Genomic DNA, 21,464 nt, shown 5'->3' on the forward strand with positions numbered 1-21,464 from the left:
CAATCTGTGGTTCCTCCCCTGAGTGCAATGCAGTCTCCTTCAAGCCATAGCACCTGGAGCCAGACCCAATGCCTACCTATGCTATAGGCTAAACATTGTCTATGGAGAACGAAAATTAGGCTATGGTGTTCATGGCTCCCAGCGCTAACAAAGGACTTCGGCTCTCCTGTATGAACTTCTCCAGTGAAGTAGAAAGTAATTACTTGTAATCGTCTTGAGGCAACTGGGAGTCCTCTTGCCCCTGATAATCTCTTGCTCTGGACTTGTTTCTGTAATGTGCAAGGCTCTCTGGTGCCCAACCTCTCCTTTCCTTTTAAAAAGAGAGGGAACTAATGTGGGTTAAGGCATCTGAGCCAGCCTTAGGTATTAAGGCAAGAGAAATTTAGACATGGTTTCTGGGAAAGTATCTTAAAAATTGTTTGTAGGCTGACTTCTGGTTAGTAGAGAGCATTTGGGAAAGGCAGAGAGAGTTCCTATAGTTTTGGAAGTCAGAGGTCTTGGGAAAGGCATTGGTCCCCTGTTTTATAGTTGGGGTCCTCAGGGTATTTGTGAGGTGTTCTTACTTGTCACTTTGGACTTAGAGATTGCCCTGGTTGGGGATAAGGAAACGAATGACAGCGAGGCCCTTAAGAGGAGTCGGAGACAGAGTGTCCTTGCCACCTGTACAGTCTCCTCTCTGGAAATCAGAGGAGAAAGAAAAGGGGAAGGAGTATTAGTTGTCTCGGGCTGCCATAATAAGTACCACAGACTAGGTGGCATAATCAACAGAAATCTCTTATCTCACAGTTCTGGAGCCTGGAAGTCTGAGATGAACGTGTAGGCAGGTTTGGTTTCTTCTGAGGTCTCTCTCCTTCACTTCCCATGGTCCTCTTCGCCCTGTGTCGTCACATGATCTCCCCTCTGTACAGCTCTGTGTCTAAATTACTTCTTATAAGGACAGCAGTCGTATTGGTTTAGGGCCCACCCTAAGCACCTCATTTTAATTTAATCACCTATTTAAAGACCTTGTCTCTAAGTATAGTCACATTCTGAGGTACCAGGGGGTTAGGACTTCAACATATGAATTTTGGAGGAAAGAGGATACAATTCAGCCCATAACAGAAAGTAATTGGCATTCTACCAAGTTCAAGTTTAATTTTGTATCTTCTGATGAACCCTCATTGCCTTATTGGGTTCTCATCTTTGAAAATGGATCCAGGCCACGGGACAATATTTTTGAGAGTATGTGTGTGTTTACACACAAGAAAGGTTTGAATGAACTTAACAAAAGTTGGAGGATCCGAATGATTACCACAGATGAAATTTTCATACTCAAATTGTGCCCCCATCAACATCCCAAATGCATATTATTGATGCCCTTGGAAGAGGGGTAGAGTAATTACTTGTGACAGAGAACTGAGTGCCTTCTCATGCTGGGGTTTCCTGATTAGACTAGTTGGAGATCCTTCACTTTAGCATCCTACTTTCAGCCTGTTTGGGGCCAGCTTCTACAACCCATGGAAATATCTCTTGTTTCAGAGGCAATGGACTCTTTACCTATATACTAAAAGGCACAATCTTAACAGTGTTCATTTTGTGTTTATCTACAAAAAACTCTTGCTTTTGAAGTCTGTCTTAAAAAACATACAGGAAGGGGGCATCTAGGTGGCTCATTCGGCTGAGTGTCTGACTTCGGCTCCGGTCACGATCTCTCATTTGTTGAGTTTGAGCCCCATATCGGGCTTGCTGCTGTCAGCTCAGACCCCACTTCAGATCCTCTCCCTCTCTCCCTCCCTGACTTGTGTACTCTCAAAATAAGTATTTAATTTTTTTTAATGTTTATTCATTTTTGAGAGAGACCGTGTGCTTAGTCGGACGCTTAACCCACTGAGCCACCCAGGTGCCCCTCACGATAAATAAAACGTTAAAAACACACAGGAGGAACTCCAGGCTAAATTGTCTATATTTTTGTAAAACCACTTTTGTTGGTCGGATGACATAGTCCCCGTCAACCGAACACAAAAGTAGTAATGAACTTCAGCTCAGCCAACTGTTAACAATCTGGGATGACAGCAGATCCTCCCAGCTGAGAAGTTCATGCCGAACAAAGTGGCCTCGATCCTCTGTGGTTCTTGATTTTTGCCTGCGATTCCCTCATCAGTGTATAGAATTGGTTGTTTCTCGTCAACGTCCCGTGGACGTCTTTTGATGACTCATCCTGGGCCACTTTTGTGAATTCAGGTGTGTGGTGGCGTCCCCCCTTGGCACCACCTGCTCTTTTATACCCTCGAAAGGTGAAAACCGGAGTGAGGTGCAGGTTCTCGCTTTCTCTTTCAACTGTTACACTGTCTTGCTGGGGAGGTGCTGTGGAAACACCCATGTTTCCACACAGAAGGCTTGTTCCCTTATGGATGTGCCTAGAAATGCAAAGCTGATGCATGGCAAGCCAGCTACGGGAAGATGTGCTTTTCTAGTTGATTCTGTCAGGGTATTTTATCTGCAGGGATGGAAGTTTCTGGCTGTTGACATCAGCTGCTTGGCTAGAAGCTCATTATCACTGGGTCGGGGGTCAAGAATGACACTGTGTAAGCTGTGGGCACCATGATAAGCACTGTGGAGCACACTGGCCGCATAGTGGGGGTACTCTGGTCTCACTTCAGCTTTGAACATGAAGAACATTCATTAAGATTGTGCGAGAGATTCCCCTAGCCCTTAGGGAGGAAAAACTACTTAGACTTTTGTTTCCTTGCTGCTGCTACCGGTTCTGAAACAAGGATTCATGTGATTAATTGGCTCCTTGTGGAGTAGCACTTCTGGCTCTTACATACTGTTCTTAGAATAAAGTTAATGTTTAAAAAAATCAAACTTCTCACATTGTAAATATTCAATACTTGTTGAATTAATTATATTAAAAAAATCATTCCAGGGTAAACAAAACATGGTAAATACTAGCAATGGAATATTATTCAGCCATAAAAAATGGAATTCTGGTACATGGTCTAACATGGATGGACCTTGAAAACATGCTACGTGAAATACTCAAATGGGCAAATATTACATTGCTTCACTCGTGAGGTACCAAATAGACAAACTTAACAGAGACAGGAAGTAGGATAGGTGTTACCCGGGGCTGTAGGAGGGGGTGGTGGGGTCTCATTGTTAATGGATACAGAGATTCTGTTTGGGATAATGAAAAAGTTCTGGAAATGGATGGTGGTGATGGTTGGATGACATTGTAGATATAGTTAGTGCCACACACAGTTTTACGCTTAAAAATAGTTAAAATAGGGGAGCCTGGGCGGCTCAGTTAAGCGTCTGCCTCCTGATTTTGATTCAGGTCATGATTTCACGGTTGGTGGGTTCTAGCCCCACGTGGGCTCTGTGTGGACAGTGCAGAGCCTGCTTGGGTTTTTCTCTCTCCCTCTCTCTTTGACCCTCATGTGCATGTGTGCGTTCTCTCTCTCTCTCTCTCTCTCTCTCTCTCAAAAACTTAAAAAATAGTTAAAATAGTAAATTTTTTGTTATGTATATTTTACCACAATAAAAAAGTCTTGAAAATTGATTCCAGTGCAGGAAGGATCTATAAGACTTCTACAGACTCAAACATAGTTAAACCTTCCCTTTTTTAGACATGCATTGCCTGAGCTTTATTAACCTGTCTGAAGGCAGTTTTTTGGTGGCTCTGCCCCTGATCATCAGTAGAGAAAACCTTTACTCCAGGCAGTTGCCAGGGAACACAGCCTAAGGTAATGTAGGCCACTTCCCACCCAGCTTTGCAGTGGGAGAAATATTTCTGGGAAATATCTCAAAGGATATGGGGTTCATTAACTCTTCCAGAAATTCTCATTTTTATCCCTGGATCAAGCCAGATGATCAGACTGCTGTGTGCTTGGGCTTCTTTTTGACCTTGTTAAATCACGTTAGTGAATTGTGCTTTGGCATCGTGTCTCACTGAGGGATGCAGTAAGAGGCATTATAGGAGAGACTCTATATACGTAGAGGCCCTTCTAATTACTTTGCCTCCTGACCCTTCAGTGTGGATGTTAAAGGATACTTGAAGAATTTACCCAAGGAGGGGAAGGTTAACACCTCGGGAGAGATTTTCTTTCTTCTTTCTTCCTCCTCCTCCTGCTTTTCCTCCTGCTCCTACTCCTCCTGTTCTTCCTGTTCCTCCTGTCCCTCCTCCTCCCTCCTCCTCCTTCTTCTTCGTTTGTTTATTTTGAGAGGGTGGGAGGGCACAAAATCCCAAGAGAGGGAGATAGAGAATCCCAAGTAGGCTCGTGCTGTTAGTGCAGAGCCCAACATGGGTCTTGAACTCACAAACCGTGAGATCATGACCTGAACCGAAACCAAGAGTCAGATGCTTAACCAATTGAGCCACCCAGGCACCCACCTTGGGAGAAATTTCTTAACAACAAAAAAAGGCTAACGGTCTTGAAGTGCTTACATTGTATTTTATCTTCAAGTCCACGTGATTATCTTGTGTCTTTTTTCTTCATTGTGTTGGCCGATAGGATGCTCAGAACCTAATTTATCAACCACATCAAGAAATAGTTTAATACCTTACAAAATACATTTCTGTGGACTAATTTTCCTCATGCTCTAGTCTCTTTTCTGTGTTGTCCTCATGTTGTATACATATTTTATAAATTAAGGCATTTTTTTCTTGACATTAGATGGTATATTAGAGTTCTGCAGAGAAACCTGACCAATAAGGTGTGTGTGGGTGTGTGTCTAGCGATTGATCAATAGATTGATTTTTAAGGAATTGACTCCCATGATTATGGAGGCTGGCAAGTCCAAAATTTGCAGGGCAGGCTGGAGACACAAGGAAGAGTTCATGTCCTAATCTCAAGTCCAAAGGTGCATAGAGGCAGCATTCTCTCTTCCTAAAGGAACTTCAGTCTTTTCTCTTAAGACTTCAGCTGGTTGGATGAGGCTCACCCATGCCACCAGGGATAATCTGCTTTACCCAGTCTACTGATGTGAATGTTAATCACATCTAAAAAATACCTTTACAACAATGTCTACACTTGTGTTTGACCAAACAACTGGGCACCATAGCCCAGTCAAGTTGATTAAACACATGAAATTGGCATCACAGATGAGGGCTATAAATATATAATAGGATTTCCTTAGAATTGGGCACAATTGTTGTCTTTTACATTTAAAGATTTGAGTGCTTGTAGAAGAAGATTGCACTTCCCTCCCACCCCCTTATTTGGGTTCAAGTCTCGTGTTGTCATTATTTCATCAGCTGGTAGGGCTGTCTTCCAAAGCAGGGTTAGTTAAATGGCATAGAGCCTTCTTTGTGTGTGGACGTGTTGAGTGTGTGAATGCTCTGACCTGCCAACATACCCTGATATATGTAAGTGTTACACAAAGTACTGCCAGGTCCTTGGTAAATAGCCATTTTTGTGGAGGGACGTGATGAAGTGTATGATTTCACCAGTTATTACCATTCCCAATTAGGCCCCAGGTGTATGTTAATAAAAAAGTTAGCTCACTCTCTGTAACTTTAACAGTCTCACCTGACTTGATTCCAGGGATTTCATTCATTTGTATTGTTCAATTGATTATGTTGCTGCTGTTGTAGTCTGAAAGGTCTTCAAACATCCAGAGACCTGCTTTTTGTTAGAAAACATTCCAGATGTGGAGGAATGTAACTCTTCGCCAGCAGTGGTTCTTACCTTATCTTTTTATCTTTGGTAGGCTGGTTACTTTGTTTGGGCACAGACCTCATCACCATTGGAGAGAGGAGCCTGACAGCCGTGTTCTCTCTGAGGTAAGAATGGAAGCGATTACAGACAGTCGTTGGCTTTTCATTTGGGAGCTCAGGGTTAGATGATCAGGGATCCACGCGACTCTGGAACATCTTGGGACTCTACCTTTTCCCCGTCTCCTGGGTGATTTGCCATGTTTTCTAGTCCATCCTAACCATGCGTTGCTCACTTGGTCCTGGGATTTGGAAGGCAGATTTTGGTTTAAGTCCTGTTTCTGGTGAACCCAAGGAGGGAGTCCCCATGCCCAGGGAATGATTAGTGGATGAAAGACTTCTCTGTTTCCCACATACTAATTTGGTCAATTACAAGAGCATCTTCTAGAGGAACTATTCCACTGATGGGGGCAGGAATATGTGGGGGATAGGGAGTGATGCTCAGAAATGTCTATATCAAGTGGAATACATTGCTAACTCTCCTTAGTTAACTGTGTGCATTAATTATTGAGCATTTGTAATTATAGAACATTTAAATGTTAAAGATTAGAAAATATTTCCTGATCCAAAAGAGGATGAAGGTGTTACCCCAACAAAGAAGAGGCAAGAGCATGTTTGTCTACTTGGGCATGTTTAAAGTTGTACGTTTTACTGAGGACTGCTTTTTATTTCATTCGTTTTTGCCCTTGTGGGTTTAGGTATGGTGCTTAATACACATGTTGACCAGGTTCATTTGTCAGGCCTCTCTTTTCTCAGTGAAAAAAAACAAAAAACAAAACTGAATCTGAGGTCTGGTTTTCTGATGTCAGGCAGCCAAGGCCTCAGAATGTCTCTTTGAGGATTCAGGGACCTGAACCTGATCTACTGAGGAATCTTCTTCCTGGTGTGGGCTATTAGCTCCTAGCCCAGAAACCTTTTGCCTTGCAAACAGACCTCCCACCTTGCATCTGATGCATGGGGGAGGCAGCCTCCAAGGGAGGTTGTCTCCCATCAGAGCTGATGGGGCCAGAAATCTTCCTGTGTCTTGTCTAAAGAGCAGATAGAATTATTAGCACCCATGTTTGTGAATGATAATTACATGTTTCAAGTACAAAGGAGAATTCTGTAGAATATCTACTAAGATGGTTTGCTCCTTGCCTTTGTAAAAAGGATGACATTGTACTATCCTAATTAGGCCCCCAAAAACATGTAGGAATCTGTATGTTATCACTGTTTCCCCCAGGGCGTACTGGGTGGTGTGCAAACTGTTACTTCAACTTAAGAGTCTACTGCTAATAAACCGAAAGAATATGGAGATGAGAGAAGGGACAGGCCAACAGTGAGATATATGGAGAGCTTTGGGCTGTCTTCCAAAGCAAGGAAACTTAATGCCTTTTTAGTTACAGCGTTAAGCAGTATTAGGAACATCATAATACTGATAAGCATAATAATAATGATAACAATGGCAATAAAAAATAATAACTCTATTAGCACCTCTATCACCATCATCATGACAGCTAACACTGGCTGGCTCCTACTTTCTGCCAGGCGCTAGACTAAGCATTTTGTTTTCTCTCTCCATATGCACGGCTTTCCTATGAAGAAGGTCCTACTAGTGCCCACCTTTTGCGGTTGAGGAAGTGGAGGATTAAATGAAGTAGGTGAGCTGCCCAAAAGTTAGCCAAGCCGGAAGTGGCAGACCAGAAATATAACTGACGGAATAGCACAGAGCAGAGTCCAAGCACGCTGAGGCTTTGACCCACCTGCAGACATTTGGGGCTGGCACTCCACCTGACTTTCACGCTTGCCCCTGCTCACATGCCCTTTGCCTCCTGACCACCACCTGTCACTGACAGTGTGTCTCTTCCCAGTGAGTTGGCCAAGACATTAAAAAATATATAAGTAGTCCAAAAATGTGGGGGGGGCGGCGCATGGGTGGCTCAGTCGATGGAGCATCCAGCTTTGGCTCAGGTCATGATCTCACCGTTCGTGAGTTCAGATGCTGCATCGGGCTCTCTGCTATCAGTGCAGAGCCTGCTTCGGATCCTCCCTCCCTCCCTCCCTCTCTCTCTCTCTATCTCCCACTCCCCTGCTCACTTTCTTTCTTTCCCACTCTCTCAGAAAAATGAATAAGCATCTTAAAAAATTAAAAAAAAAGAATGTTAAAGAATGTTTGGTCTTTAGGGAACAGCAGAAAGATGAAGAATTCTCCCAGTTTTAAAAGATGCCAGCGTTACAGTCACGAACATGTTAGTGTGTTTTACTGCTGTTTTTACCTTTGTGTATCGTTTGTTCACATAGTTCCTATGGATTTAAGTTTTGAAATTGAACAAGTATTGTGCCTTTGTCTCATTAGCCTATTTTAAGGGCTGCTGAGCATTTGAGTGTACGTGGTTAGAGGGCTCTTTAGTTAATTCCACAAGAAGTTGTATCTTTGGGTTCTTCCCATGTGACAAGTGCAGAGTTTCTGCTCATTATGTTGGATAGCTAGTGTGTCTACTGCAAGATGGGTTAGAATTGTGGGGTATCTCTGTGCTCTCACACTGTAAATACCTTGTGTCTTGAGACGGGTCTCTATGGGGTTGGTGGAAGTCCTATTGGACTGAGACCAGGAGACCCAGATTTGGCTCTGCATTGAAACCAGTTGTGAATTCTTGGGTAAATTACTTCATTTTAGTATCTTCATCTGCAGACCAGTTACATCCACTCAGCTCTGTGATTTCATGAAATCAGTTTTCTGAACTCCCTTGATTTATAACGTGATCAGTTCCAATCGGTGCAGCAATTTGGGCATGGCTCAGCTGGATTACTCTGAATTGCTTCAAGCAGGAAATTTTGTTTTTTGAGATAACCAGACCTGTAAGCTCTTGGAACGTGGAATGTCTTAGCTACTTTTATATAATCCTTGCTATCTTCACTCGTGTGCTTTCCTCCTTCCTCAACTTTCTCATTTCTAGACACCCACAGAACTGTATGGTACAAAGTATGTGCTCAACAAATATGGCATGAATAAACAAATACATGGACGGATAAATGCTACTGGTCTTCACCTGAGAAACTTTAGCACTACGGGTCATCCAACGTACCAGATTAATAAGATTGCTTTCATTTAGATGTGGTGGTTTTGCTTATAACAGACAGGAACTTAAGCTTCCGAAGTCTCTCCTAATGTATTTCAGAGTGATTCTCCTACAAAGTTGATTATCAGTTCTTACCACATGTTACAGATGACAGAACACTGACTTATGGAACTTGGCATTTTTTTTCCCCCTTTTGTATTGTGGGGTGAGATAGGTTTTTTGGTTTGGTCACAGCAAAATCGAAGCTTGGAACGTGATCATTCTCTTGCTGTGACCAGCAGAAAAAATGAAGATGTTCTGGGCTCCCTGTATTCTTGGAGCCACATATCAGGACCATGGGGCTTATATGGTTGATTCTGACTGGCTCCCCCTTATTCTCACTTGGTGATGCTGACCTTGAATTGGTTTGCTTGTGCCTTGAAGGCATCTACCCACTTCATCATATAATATCTAAGACACATGGTATAGAGCTACCTCCAGGGAAGCCATATCTTGCCATTTCGGGCCCTGGATTGTATCGTGGACTAAAGGGAACAAAATCCTTTTTTCCATGCCATCCACCTTACCCTCTGCAAGGACCTAATTTGGCCCCTTCCTTGGCACAGAAGGCTTGCCTCTGTGTCTCCAGATTTGATCATGCACTGGTCTTAGCTTTTCCCAAGTTAATGTGCTGACTGTGGTGGCCTTACTGGCCCTACGTGAGTGGGATGAGATCTTGGAAGCACCATGTGGAGGTTGGTTAACCTGCTGACAGACAAGTGGCCTGGTTTCATGTGAACGTTTGTGTTTGAAATGCTATTGATAATAAAGCCTCATTTGTTTAGGGCTCTGTGTCCGTTATCTGTTGCATATAAGAAATCACCAGAAACTTAATGGCCTAAAACAACAACCATTTTATTTGCTCATGATACCGTGGGTCACCAGTTTGGGCTAGGTTCTGACTCATGTTGTCCGGCATCCCTCACGCCACCATACCCAGCTGGTACCTCTGAGGGAGTTGAAAATAGACTTCACTTCTTAATGGAATAGCTGCAAAGAATTCATGGCCAGGTAAAAGTTCTCATAGGTTCTTAACTTTGATCTGAAAGCAATCTGAATTTTTTTTGTTTTGCCTTAAACTATCCTGGAGTAGGGATGGTATTGTCAGCCCACCTGAGAGAAGTCTGGGAAACAGTATGCTGTGTAACATACTCAAGAATATAATAATGATGATAATAATAGAGATAGTAATAGTACCATCAAATATTAACTTGTTCTTACTATATGTCAAAAGGACTGTTTTAAGTCCTTTACATATCATAACGCATTTGGTCATTATACAGTCTTATGGGTAGGTACTATTTTTATGCCCATTTTATAGGTGAGAAAACCAAGGTACAGAGAGCTTAAGTAACTTCCCCCAATGTCAGAAAGCTAGTCAGTGGCAGAAGTGGGATTCCACCCAGGCACACTGGCTCCAGAGTCTGCATTAACCCGAAGTGCTTCTCAGGTTAATGGAAATGAAATCTTCTTGACTCTTGGCAGAGATCTCCCTTGGACATGTAGTTTTTCTAGAGGCAGGGATATTGGCTATTTGGAGAGAGACATAACCTTTCTGGGTATATACATGTGGCCAAAAATGGATCCCTAGTTGGAGATAGTAATGACACTTGTCCTATGGAATGGAGACTAACTCTCCTGAAAGAGGGTGTGTGTGTGGGTGTGGGTGGAGATGTCTAGTGATGGTGGTCATGGTCATGCTGTCACTCTGCTCATCTTCTGGGGAGATGTTTGAAGGACAAGAATATTTAATAATGTCCTCGCTAGCCTTCCAGATAGTCTCTTGTTCTTGGCTTCAGGTAATCGGCCTAAGCTCAAAAGAAAAGAATGTATTCAGCTTCTTGTTTAAGGATGACCCCAGGGAAAGGGTGGGTTGGCAGCCGCTTCTATACAGCATTTGTGGAACTACATCCAGTCCAGTCTCTAGGTGGCGTCAGGTGGTTTATGCAAGGAAAATGACAAATTTTACTGACATTTTTAAGATTACCCTTGTCACCATGGGCAACGTGGCCCATAGCCCCTTCCTTAGTTTGACAGGTTCAGAACACATTTAGGGGCCAGGACTTTGCAGTTGGCACTAGAATGGGGGAGACACTCCCAGGCTAAGACTTGAGGGCAGTTATTCCCACCACCTAGCATCTTCTCCCCATCAGATCTCATTGTTGCCTCTTGCTTGGTTCCACAACTAGCCACCTCCTTCTGATGTCCTTGTCTTCCTACTTTGACTCAGGTTAGCATCATTGACTGCTCCCCTTGCTAGGAGGTGTTTGCCACAACTTCTGCATATGTGAGAACCTGCATGGTCACCCTAATACAGACTCCATCTAGAATTGGAGCAGAACAGTCGGCAGTCTAGACGTGCACAGCCCACCAGGGAGGGTGGAACGTGGGGTAGGGACGATGGAGAGGACCTTGCTGGTTGCCCTCCCCTCCCACCACCTCTCACCTTCCCACACCAGGAACTTCCCTGAAAGCCAAATCTCTTGACTGTCAAGATATCCTAGCGATGCTGTCTCCCTACTGGTGGAAACCATTATATTTATAGTCTTTTCCTTCAGCTAATCTTTTTTTTTTCTAATTTTTAAAATGTTTATTTATATTAGGGGCGCCTGGGTGGCGCAGTCGGTTGAGCGTCCGACTTCAGCCAGGTCACGATCTCGCGGTCCGTGAGTTCGAGCCCCGCGTCAGGCTCTGGGCTGATGGCTCGGAGCCTGGAGCCTGTTTCTGATTCTGTGTTTCCCTCTCTCTCTGCCCCTCCCCCGTTCATGCTCTGTCTCTCTCTGTCCCAAAAATAAATAAACGTTGAAAAAAAAAATTTAAAAAAAATGTTTATTTATATTAGAGAGAGTGAATGAAGCAGGGGAGGGGCAGAGAGAGGTGGAGACAGAATCTGAAGCAAGCTCCAGACTCTGAGCTGTCTGTATAGAGCCTAACGTGGGGCTCGAACTCACGAGCCATGAGATCATGACCTGAGCCGAGGTCAGACGCTTAACTGACTGAACTACCCAGGTGCCTCTCCTTCAGCCAATCTTGAACAGAGTTCATAATCGTGTCCTGCGTCAAATACTTTTTCCTTTTGGGGTACTTCCTTTTTTTCTGATTTGAACCAGCTGGGACAGTTTAATCTGTCCCATAGGAATGAAAACCTGACAGGCAGGTCTCTACAGCAGACATGCTGCAGACAGTGCCTTACTGTCCGTGGTTACAACTGAATGGTTCAGCCTGTCTTTATGATAGAATTAGGGAACGGAACACAGGCAGGAAGCTTCTTTTGTTTCCAAGGCCTTTGGGGCTGTTCTTTCCTGGCTGTAAACTTAATTGCTTCCTGGGATGGATCTGTCCAGCAGGCCAGTACCTCGTTAGCTCCCACCTGTGTGGCCAACAGGGCCTACCAAAGCCTGCACCTTTGTTTTCCTGTAGGCGTGGTTGGTTGATGAACGTTAGCTTTCCTTTGGCTGTGGCTAACATTGCCTGTTTTGGGGCACTGTTGATGCACAGGAGTGGGATGTGAGTATGGAGGATGGAGGGGGTGGGTGAAAGGCAGGTGGGCCTTCTGCGTCAGCGGTGGACAGGATGATGTAGTGCGCTTAGAAAACTGGTTTGCCACAGGGTCCTTGAGTGCACACAAAAGTCCTCCTGTTTCCCGAAGGGGAGGTTGAGTCACCTTGTCCTCACAGAGGACATTTCAGACATGGTATTAGCCTGAATCCACTACAGTTTTGACTCCACCCTAGGATTGCTGGGTTTCATTGTTCGCCTTTCTCATTGGTTTTATGACCAATGTTGTAGGAAGACAATACCTGCAAGTTTGTATAAGCCTTTCCCCTTTTTTTCCCCTCAGCGGTGAAGAGGATTGCTTAACAATAAACACAGAAAGGGAGTTAAAAAAGAGAGAGAGACGAGACAGAGCTTTGCTCTAGGCTGGCTCTTGGCAAGGGAGTCTGAGTTGGAGAAGGCATTTTCAGTGGTTAGAATGCACGTTTACCTATCCGCACATGCCTCCCTCAGCTTCTAACCCATAGCACCAGGCACTTCAGTAACTTTCTTGTCATCCTCAGTGGCTCCTCCTTGGAAGGTTGTTATTAGTAGTCCAGCTAAAGCAGAGCATTTCAAATTTAACCTTAAGCAGCTCTTGCAACTGCATCTTCAGGAAATCTTTCCAGAAGAGAGATGAAAACTTCCTCTGTGTCTAAACGTGGCAAGCCCATGCATGATTCTCCTGTTTTCACCATGATCGCTTTCCATATTTTTACTGTGAACATCAAGTCCTGTCTACTTCTTAGCCATGTTTTCCACCCTTTCTCCAAATGGGTACCTGCTAGGAAAAGGCAAAGTGAGGTGGTTACTCCTATGTGGCAGATCTGCATTAACCACCCAGTGTGGCACCACCAGCTGGGTGATGAATAAATGTCTTTGCACAGGAATATTACCCACAACATGTACTCAATCCCAGGAGCCTAGCTTCTCTTGTGCTATTAAGTTTCAGGTATACTTTGGATGTGTGGTCAAACCTTTTTACTTAAGTTTACTTTAGTCTCAGCAATATATTCAATCAGATTTTTACCAAAATCGCACATCGTATGTAAACCTATTCAGTGCTCAGGGCACCTGGGTGACTCAGTCAGTTGAGTATCCACCTTTGGCTCAGATCATGATCTTGTGCTTTGTGAGTTCAAGCCCCACGTCAGGCTCCATGTTGACAGCTCAGAGCCTAGAGCCTGAGATTCAGGCTTTTCAGATTTTGTGTCTCCCTCTCTCTCTGGCCCTCCCTGACTCATGCTCACTCACGCGCGTGCTCTCTCTCTCTCTTTCTCTCAAAAATAAATAAAACTCACAAAAAAAAGCCCTATACCGCTCTTATCCAAAGGAACTCTGAGTTACCTGCCATCTATTAAATCAGTTTATTTTTTGCCTGCCTTCAGTAGCATTTCATTTGTAACTTAACAGTATTTAAAATTTTTCAATTGAAATATATTTGACATATAACATTGTGTAATTTAAAGGTATAAAATGTTGATTTGATACATTTATATATTGTAATATGGTCACCATTGTAGTGATAGTTAGCATCTCTATCGTGTCACATAATTACCATTTCTTTTTAGTGGTTGGAATAATTAAGATTTAGTATTTCAGTAAGTTTGAATATAACACACCATTGTTTATATTCACTATGCTGTGCATTAGCTCCCCAGGACTCATTTGTCTGCTAGTTGCAAGTAAACAGTATTTTAACGTCTCTCTCAAAAGGGTAAATTAGAGTAATGCAACATGGAAAATAGTGGGGAGATGCGGATTAATTAGGAAATGAGAATCCCTAATGCACTCATGGATTTACTCCTGAGATGGGTTATACTCAGAAAGATTTTCAAGTCTTTAAAATGAACTGCCATGTTAGAGGCTTTCGTACATCGGTTTGTGTTTACTCTGTTAGAAGAAGGCCTTGTATTAGTTTTATATAAAGGATTCCTAAAATAACCAAGCAGTGACCAAGAGCAGAGAGCCAGATGCTGTTCCTATAGGATTTTGCTCCACTAAGATTCCAGATGTCCTCTCTGCCACCTCTCCCCTATCTCCTTCATAGTTCTGTGGATAGCTTTCCTTGAACCATGAGCTGAAATGCAGACTTTAAATACAGAGTTCTGATATGTTAGGGAGGAAAGTGACATTGATTTATTTGTTCTGTTTTTGGCCAGCCTGAGGAACCTGTCTTGTCAGGTAATGAACAACTGCTTTTATCCTAACTGGTGACTTCAAGAGAACGATTACTCATCCCATCATTACCATTCCCCTGAGTCATCTAGGCTGGCTCATATTGGTTCCAAATGAGTAAGAGTCTTCAGGCAGTGGACTTGAGGGCCAAGGTACCTGTCTGGTAATATTAGTTATATAAACGTACCTCGGACATGGAGTCATGTCTCATTCTGGAACGATACTTCATAGGTGCAGGTTTCAGCCGTGTGTCTGTTTGGCACCTTGTATCATCTGGTATACTCAAAATTGGCCATTATAATGGTCAGTATAAAATGATTATATGACTTACCAGACCTCTAGCCTGCCTGCTGTGGATCTAAAGGGCAAAGATATAGCTATTAAAATGAATGGGGATTTGGAGCATCTCTGCCTGCTTAGTGGTCCTGTAGGTTGATCATGGAGTGTTCAGTGGTCATCTCCATAAAGCTACTTTAAGGCCTTGTCCTTGTGATGGTGGGGAGAGCACCTTAACACTTAAGAAGACCTGTGCCATCATAGATGGGTACATCTGCAAGGCAGCTGGAGTCATTTCCATTTTATACAGATACTACCCGTCCCCTTTCATGGTGCCGTTTGTGGTACTGTTCATGGGTCCAGTTGTATATGATTTGGAGGACAAACATGAGACTGTCCCAGATCAAATTTAGTTATATGGATAACTGTGGAGATCAGTATTGACTGGCATATGTGTTCCAGGTCTTTCCAAAGTTCAGTTTATTTCAGAGTTCTTTCTTTCTTTTTTAATGCTTTATTTACTTTTGAGAGAGTGTGAGGGAGGGGGAGACAGAGGATCTGCACTAACAGCAGCAAGCCTGATGAAGGGCTCGAACTCATGAACTGTGCGATCATGACCTGAGCTGAAGTTGGACACTCAACTGACAGAGCCACCCAGGTGCCCCGATTTCTGAGTTCATAATATTTATATTCATTACAGATAGAAACTTAGCTTTGAGTCTTAACGTTTAAGGCTCAGTTGAGCCATCCCATGTTTATAGGACAGCTTGATATCTAGAAAAGAAGAACATAAAGCAAAATGCTGAATGCAAGTTTGTGGGTTAGTTTAAAATCCTACCTCTTTTACATATTCATAACTAATCCTTTCCAGGTTTAAATAAAATCAGCAGTTGCTTTAATAACAGCTATTCTGTCACCTTTCTCTGTCTTTCAGGCACTTGTAATACATCACTAAACAATATCAGAATTAACCCAAAGTACTTTAGACTGAGCTGCTTGGGGCAAGAACCTTGCCTTCTTCATCTTGAATTCCTAGGACCAAGAAAGACCAAGAAAAATAACACCCCCTGCCCCCCATCACCCACCCAGCCCTGTCCCAACTCTGTTTTATAAGCAGGTATAAAGTAATCATGACAATAAAGGAAATTGTGATCCTGACATCCTGGCATTTGACAACATGTCCTGTAGTGTAAGTGTTCGGTGGGAGCCAGGGTAAAGGCAGGAGCAGCTGCTCTGGGATCTTTGGACGGGGCCAGCATGGAAAGGCAATAATGCATACCCCACGGTAGATGGATTTTTATCATTGCCCCTGATTCCTGTGTTGAAACAGGAAGGCTCAACCCAGACAAATGCTAAGGAAACAAACCCAACTCTTTTATTACACTCTCCAACATTTATAGCCAAGTCCTATTCGATGCCCTTCTCCTTGAGGCATTCTGGCAGTCATCTTAATGATTTATTTTCTTTTTCACAACCAAAAAACAAATAAAATATTTTATCACCTTTTGGGTAGACTTGATGTCTTTCTCTTCATTTCATCACTTTCTGGGTCTATAAAATTCCTCGTACCTTTCAGTTTTTATAACTCAAGGAAAAGAATCCTGTTTTTCTCATTTCTTATGTGAAGGCTCACCCCACTCCCGGACCTATGTGATTTTTTTTTTGGGGGGGGAGGGGAAGTAGGGTCTATATCCTCAAGCCTGTTGTGTGTGGAGGGGGTGGAAGAGACGGGGGATGGGAAAAGGGGGACTCGAGAAAGGTCATGTGAATTGCAGGGAAAGGTTTTCAATTAAGAAAAAAATATTTCTTTCAAAGCTGTTCTCCACTATTTAAGGTATAAAAACTGTGGCGCCATTGGTGGTGAAATGTAGTGGGTTGTACTGGTTTAAGAAGAAAATTCTCTACAGCTGATATTTGCTCTGTGGTTTCTTTCCCATATCTACAGTAAAAACCAATGATCTGTGTGAGAGCCCACAGCACTGTGATTACCCCTCTCCATTCTGAATTGCAGGTCTGCACCCCAGCTCCCTGCTTTATAGCTGGCAGGCTCAGTTTTTCTACTCTTTCCCCTTTTTCTCATTTCTGCCTCATTTTCCATATGGCTCCTTGCATTAAGGTGTCAGCAGCAGGATATTCAGACCAGTCATTGTGAGTCACAAAAGCTACTCCACCACATGTGGGTTCATAAGGGGCAAAGCTGTTCTCCAGGAAGCGGGGTTTCAAGTCTGAATTGATGCAGCACGTGAGGGTGTGCAACTGAGTTTAGTGAGTTTAGTGTGCAACTGAGTGGTCTGAGATCTCTGTCTCCTGCCCCTCAGGTCCCTCCCCCATCAGCTCCAGTGAAGACCAGAGAATTGAAAGGGAATGCAGGGTCCTTACCTTCAAAGATCCTTCAAGGAGTTGATGATTAGTTTTAGGAAGAATGGGAAAGCATTCAAAGAAAAGAATAAAGACTCTATTGTTAAGTGGCTGGTGCCTAGATTCCGGACCCTCATGTGCCTAGGCCCCTCTGTCTGCCACTGTAACTTCCTGCCTGCCAGACGTGTGACTTGTACTTGGTCATGTTAACTATTGATTTTTTGCCCTTACCTTAATTAGTTGACTCACAGACTTCCAAACTATGTCTGATTTTTGACTTTGGAGGGACATTTAGTCTAATCAGGTAAGTAGAGATGATTGACGGGACTTGTCTGATAGTCACCTACATCCTAGCATGACAGCCAACCCGTGGATTCTACAGAAGGCGGTAATATTATAACCCTAAAGGGTATCACCAGTCATATAGGATGCATATCTGACAAACTTTAAAATCAGGGTAGCACCTGTCTTTGAAACCAACAGTAACTCTATTAAAAAGAGACCTTCCCCTATACACACACCGCCTATCCCCATGCCTTGAGACACCCAACGCTCTTTGCTTTGAAATGTTTCCTTGATTTTCGTCCTCAGTTGAATTGTTTGGGGAGATTTGAAGTGGATCGGTGGAGCTGTGTTTGCATTTTTCTGGAGCGTGAAAAATAGTGTTTCAGTTATTACATGTGGAGAGATGAGGCAGCAGATGTACAGCCTGGTTTTTAGATTGCAGGTGGAATCGGCAGCATCGGTAGTTAGAGAAACGGCCCCCAAGCATGTGAGCTATGTACATGCATTCCGTGCTGTGTAGACAGAATAAATCTGGGACACCACAATGTGGTTTTCCTCCCATGCCTTTCTGACCACTCCCCATTTGGTGGGAAAGAGCTTTTGTTTTTCTACTGTTGGGCCTCTCTTTCCATCAGTTATGTAGCCAGCTGGCTGAGATCGCAACTTACAAGGCTGGCTGGGATCCTGTTGTTGGTGTCCTGGCAGGAAAGTGATGTTTGTTGTAATCGGGCACCTTCATTGTTCTTTCATCTGGCCATTTCCTCCTGTCTCTTACTCTTCTTCACTTCATTTTTTGGGGAGTCAGTAGCATTGCTTTTTATATAGGAAATGGATGTAAATGACCAATGGCAGTGAAATCGCTCATGCCTTGCTTTTTGGCTTAGAGGGTGGACATTTTGGGAGTCAGTAGCAAGAAGCTTTGCCGTGGGGTCCCCAAGGGGTTGGGATAGATGGCTAATGCTCTGAACCAATCTCTTGCCTGTTGGGCATTTTATTGCACTTTCCCTGTCATGAGAGACTTCAGTAGGTGGTACACAGAGCCTGTTTACAGGACCGATAGTGGTTCAGCTAAATCTGCTGCCCCAGCAGCAAGAAAGCTCAAAGAGTGTCAACTTCTTACACTACCTGGCTCTGTCTCCTTCCTCCAAGAATTTCTCTGCTGCCGCAATCAAAAGTGGAAAAACAAAAATTGGAAGGGAACTAACATTTATTGAGTACTTAACTATAGTTAATTCACTTAATTTTCACTGTCCCTTATTTCCTTTTCACTACTGTCCTGAAATTTAAAGTGCACTGTCATGATTTACAGATGAAGAAGTGGAGACTCTGAGGACTTAAGCAGCTTGTTGAGGTTAATCGGTTCCTACCAGTGGTGATGAGAACCTAAGCTCAGGATCAGAACGAGGGTTCCCTGACTCCAGTTAAATGCAGAACATACCACACCTTGAGAATGACTTGTGTTCCACTGGGGGCTAGAGACTTAAATACTCCGGCTGAGAAGCAATTAGGCTTCCAGCATAGCCTTTTATGCAGAATGCAGCATATAGGCAGCCGTTCCTTGTTCTTCCCTTTGTTGCCATGTAGTAATGTCAGAGCTTTATTGAAATTGTAGAATAGTAGAAGGCATCTTGTCACCGCTGGGATCTCGGGATCAGCGCAAAATTAATTCACAGTTTCTGATCATCTCGCCTTCTCCTGCCCTTTCCAGATGAGACTACACCGTGCTCCCTATGTGTCATGTCCTTTAGCCCATGACAAATAACATAATTGATGAAGTTATGCAGAAGCTATACCCTGTTCACAGAGCAGTCTGTCAGACTTAGACTCTGCATCCCCAGCAATTTGACAAACACTGGCAGCTAACTCACCTTGCTTTTGAAATTTTGTTTTCCTTTAAACTTGAGAAATGCCTTTAATGCTTTCCTCCCGATGCTGATACATGGGAGACCTGATCTTCTAAGCCGAACGACTGTTTTATGAGGTCCTGGAAGCCTGTTGGTGGTGTACGTTCTTCTTTCTCAACAAAAGGTGTGTCCCTACACTTCCTCCAGCCAGTAGGTCTGGTCAATAAATCCATCAAAGGCCAGGCCAGTCTGGACAAAGCAGGCTTCACACCTTCCCCAGTGGGATGAAAGGCAGCGCTTTAGAGCTCAGTGGGATGGAAATTACTTTTCTTCTCCAGCTCTAGAATAAAAGTGTACATATATCCTTTTTCATTCTTGTCTGGCTCTCCAGTGGGCAGGAGGTTACTTACTGTTTCTTCATTAGCCAGTTGGTAAATACCCGAGGTTGGAGGTCAGGAAAGAGCGTTCTGGCTGTGCCCACTGAAGTCAGACTCCTCCACTAGTGGCAGGCAAAAGAGAGAAGTACGTGCTGGGGTGGGGGGGGGGGGTCTGCTTCCCTTTCCCACAGTTATGCTTAAGTGCCATCGTTCAGGAATAATTGAATGGGAGGTTTGTGCCTCCAGTTACCAGGCCGGGGATCAGAGAGCCTTACTTTATCCTGACACAATTACAGCTCTGCGACAGGGATTAGAAAGCTCTGCAATTATGCAGATGAGTTACAAAGGCCCCAGGAGAGATTTCACCAAGTCCACCATCTGAATGACTGTCGGTGAGCTGATGGTGCTGATGACCACATTGTGTTGTGAGGTCTACAGCTTTTGTGTAGAATTGCTCATGAAGCACAGAGAGCTATGTCCCATATTTTAAGGAGATTTTCTATTTCTGACAAGGGTGATTAAAAAAAAAAAACAGGCTTTATTGCTCAGATCAGCACATAGGCCACAGACATGATTCTCTTTCCTGGATTTCCAACCGGGTGTGTTTCTGTTTGCCACGTCAGTGAGTCCTGGAAAGGTGAGTTGGATTTTGTTGTTGTTTTTTTTTTTTTTTAAGTGGGCGTTCTGAATATGGAAGAGTTAGTTCACAGAGAGCTGTTAATTCATAACTCACAGCCTCTTTCACCACTAATGTCATTGGAAGCGAAGTCATAGTCCCCTTGGGATCCACCCTGAAATGGCCCCGCGAGGGAAAAGGCTCATCTGGCAATGGCCGGTTTGTGTGCCATCTGTGTGCGCTTGGGTTTTCCTCAGTTTACAGTCCGTAGCATGGTTCCTTTAGGGGTTCTTTTAGTTAGCTGAGATAATTCACAAAGCTGGCAAGAAATAGTTGAACCTAAGTTAAAACGGAGACAGCTGTATCTTCAGGAGACCTTTTCTACCAAATTCTATCACCTTTATTTATTTTTCCTGACAAGGAGAACAGGAGAGGACACACCAGAATTGTAGTCCGTCCCTTTGTACCTGGCAAGAAGGTGGATTCTGGTCTGCCTAACTTTTCTCTGGGAAGATTTAATCAGCATTTGCTGTCAAAGAAGACAAATGTTCTAGCTTTGGTGAAGACACTTTGTCTGTCTTGATAAACACTGTTAAGGTGACGTTAGGCCCTGTGTGAGAAAGTGAGGGGAATACTTTTTTATGATTAGAATACAAAAAGACAGATTTACTAGGGGCTCTGCCGGGCCTTCTCCCTCTAAACTTCCTGATTCAGCGGGCAGCGCGGTCTCCGGTACGGCGTTATGTTATGTGCTGTTGTACAAGTGAAACCAGCGGGTTTAATGATTCTCTGCTTCTGGGTCATAATTCTTTGGAAACAGTGAAAATTCCAAACCTGCAGCACTTCTTTATCTTCTCTTTCTCAAGGTGGCTTTTTTTTTTTTGGGTGGTGCTGGTGGGTTGGTTGGTTTTTTGTTGTAGTATGGGGGTGGGGGGGGGTCGACCTTAGATGGTCTTCAAAAGGGGACTAAAGTGAGGGAAAAGGAGAAGTAAGCAAATATTGAAAAATGAATGAGTTGGAGAAGAGTGTTAAGCAGACCCTTTTCTGACTAGAAGCACCTTATGTTTCATTTGTTGGTGGGAGGCTTCCCACTGAAACCAGCTTCTGCTGCTTGGGCCCAGCCTGGCCATGTTTTCCCCATGGCGGCCCTTGGCTGCCTGGGCTGGCCCACTTGGGGCATTGGGGACCGGCTCTGCTGCAGGC

The 21,464-nt window shown here is 43.7% G+C and overlaps 1 protein-coding gene and 1 long non-coding RNA gene across 5 annotated transcripts in view; both read left to right on the forward strand.

Moving 5' to 3' along the window:
• LYPD6B (LY6/PLAUR domain containing 6B) overlaps positions 1-21,464 on the forward strand; it is a 178,496-nt gene that overhangs the window by 121,737 nt on the left and 35,295 nt on the right. For all 4 annotated transcript variants that reach the window (XM_086718551.1, XM_086718549.1, XM_086718550.1 and 1 more), the window contains exon 2: positions 5,692-5,764. The gene's annotated coding sequence lies outside the window, so the exon portion shown is untranslated. The remainder of the gene's footprint in view (positions 1-5,691; positions 5,765-21,464) is intronic.
• LOC147578469 (uncharacterized) lies at positions 11,711-15,941 on the forward strand. Its single transcript, XR_015254289.1, has 2 exons — positions 11,711-12,300; positions 15,716-15,941. It is a non-coding gene; the product is annotated as an uncharacterized LOC147578469 (long non-coding RNA).

The sequence above is a fragment of the Puma concolor genome, chromosome C1 (genome assembly GCF_028749965.1).
Source record: "Puma concolor isolate L17-30 chromosome C1, mPumCon1.1.hap2, whole genome shotgun sequence".
Taxonomy (NCBI): domain Eukaryota; kingdom Metazoa; phylum Chordata; class Mammalia; order Carnivora; family Felidae; genus Puma; species Puma concolor.